The sequence below is a fragment of the Babylonia areolata genome, chromosome 8, assembly GCF_041734735.1.
Source record: "Babylonia areolata isolate BAREFJ2019XMU chromosome 8, ASM4173473v1, whole genome shotgun sequence".
Classification (NCBI taxonomy): Eukaryota; Metazoa; Mollusca; class Gastropoda; order Neogastropoda; family Buccinidae; genus Babylonia; species Babylonia areolata.
In genome coordinates this window covers 24,129,604-24,132,103 of record NC_134883.1, presented here as the reverse complement: position 1 = coordinate 24,132,103, position 2,500 = coordinate 24,129,604, and positions in this window count along the sequence as shown.

Here is a 2,500-nt window from a genome sequence, read left to right as displayed (position 1 = left end):
TTTGTGTCCGCATGTTGTTTGTATGTTAACAATATTCATAGCACTATATGAGGTAGAAAATCTTTACTTTTGTTTAACCCCTTCAAATGGGGCGATGGCCTCATATTGAATAAATCGTTCGTTCGTTCGTTCGTTCGTCCTCTCTCTCTCTCTCTCTCTCTCTCTCTCTCTCTCTCTCTCTCTCTCTCTCTCTCTCTCCTACCCTTCCAACTCTCCCAACTTTACTTTTCTCATCTTTTCTTTTTCTTCTTTCCGTTACATGACTAACATCGACTTGCCGATGACTCTGTCGTGGTTCATGCATGCTGGGTATTTTCGTGTATCCATAACCAACCGAACACTGACAAAGGTTACAGGATCTTTAACGTGCGTATTTGATCTTCTGCGTGCGTATACACACGAAGGGGGTTCAGGCACTAGCAGGTCTGCACATATTTTGACCCGGGAGATCGGGAAAAATCTCCACCCTTTACCCACCGGGCGCTGTTACCGTGATTCGTACCCGGGACCCTCAGATTGAAAGTCCGACGCTTAAACCACTCGGCTATATTGCGCCCGTCGATCTCTCTGTCTCTCTCTCTAGCTGTCTCTCTGTCTGTCTGTCTTTGTTTCTGTCTCTGTCTCTCTCCTTCCGTTTCGTTTCTTTTTCTGTTTCTCTCTGTGTCTCCTACCCTGCCAACTCCTCTGTGTGTGTGTGTGTATGTCTCCTACCCTGCCAACTCCTGTGTGCGTGTGTGTGTGTGTGTGTGTGTGTGTGTGTGTGTGTCTCCTACCCTGCCACCTCCTCTCTCTCTCTCTCTGTGTCTCCTACCCTGCCAACTCCTCCCTCTCTCTCTGTCTTCTACCCTGCCAACTCCTCTCTCTCTGTCTCCTACCCTGCCAACTCCTCTCTCTCTGTCTCCTACCCTGCCAACTCCTCTCTCTCTCTCTCTGTCTCCTACCCTGCCAACTCCTCTCTCTCTCTGTCTCCTACCCTGCCAACTCCTCTCTCTCTCTGTCTCCTACCCTGCCAACTCCTCTCTCTCTGTCTTCTACCCTGCCAACTCCTCTCTCTCTCTCTCTGTCTCCTACCCTGCCAACTCCTCTCTCTCTCTGTCTTCTACCCTGCCAACTCCTCCCTCTCTCTCTGTCTTCTACCCTGCCAACTCCTCTCTCTCTCTGTCTCCTACCCTGCCAACTCCTCCCTCTCTCTCTGTCTTCTACCCTGCCAACTCCTCTCTCTCTCTCTCTCTGTCTCCTACCCTGCCAACTCCTCCCTCTCTCTCTGTCTCCTACCCTGCCAACTCCTCTCTCTCTCTCTCTCTGTCTCCTACCCTGCCAACTCCTCTCTCTCTCTCTCTGTCTCCTACCCTGCCAACTCCTCTCTCTCTGTGTCTCCTACCCTGCCAACTCCTCTCTCTCTCTCTCTCTGTCTCCTACCCTACCAACTCCTCTCTCTCTGTGTCTCCTACCCTGCCAACTCCTCTCTCTCTCTCTCTCTCCTACCCTGCCAACTCCTCTCTCTCTGTGTCTCCTACCCTGCCAACTCCTCTCTCTCTCTCTCTCTGTCTCCTACCCTGCCAACTCCTCTCTCTCTCCCTCTCTGTCTCCTACCCTGCCAACTCCTCTCTCTCTCTCTCTCTCCTACCCAGCCAACTCCTCTCTCTCTCTCTCCTACCCTGCCAACTCCTCTCTCTCTTTGTGTCTCTCCTACCCTGCCAACTCCTCTCTCTCTGTCTCTTACCCTGCCAACTCCTCTCTCTCTGTCTCCTACCCTGCCAACTCCTCTCTCTCTGTCTCCTACCCTGCCAACTCCTCTCTCTCTCTGTCTCCTACCCTGCCAACTCTCTCTCTCTGTCTTCTACCCTGCCAACTCCTCTCTCTCTCTCTCTGTCTCCTACCCTGCCAACTCCTCTCTCTCTCTGTCTCCTACCCTGCCAACTCCTCTCTCTCTCTGTCTCCTACCCTGCCAACTCCTCTCTCTCTGTCTTCTACCCTGCCAACTCCTCTCTCTCTCTCTGTCTCCTACCCTGCCAACTCCTCTCTCTCTCTGTCTCCTACCCTGCCAACTCCTCCCTCTCTCTCTGTCTTCTACCCTGCCAACTCCTCTCTCTCTCTGTCTCCTACCCCGCCAACTCCTCTCTCTCTGTCTCCTACCCTGCCAACTCCTCTCTCTCTCTCTCTCTGTCTCCTACCCTGCCAACTCCTCTCTCTCTCTCTCTCTGTCTCCTACCCTGCCAACTCCTCTCTCTCTGTGTCTCCTACCCTGCCAACTCCTCTCTCTCTCTCTCTCTGTCTCCTACCCTGCCAACTCCTCTCTCTCTGTGTCTCCTACCCTGCCAACTCCTCTCTCTCTCTCTCTCTGTCTCCTACCCTGCCAACTCCTCTCTCTCTCTCTCTCTCTCTCTGTCTCCTACCCTGCCAACTCCTCTCTCTCTCTCTCTGTCTCCTACCCAGCCAACTCCTCTCTCTCTCTCTCTCTCTCTCCTACCCTGCCAACTCCTCTCTCTCTCTCTGTCTC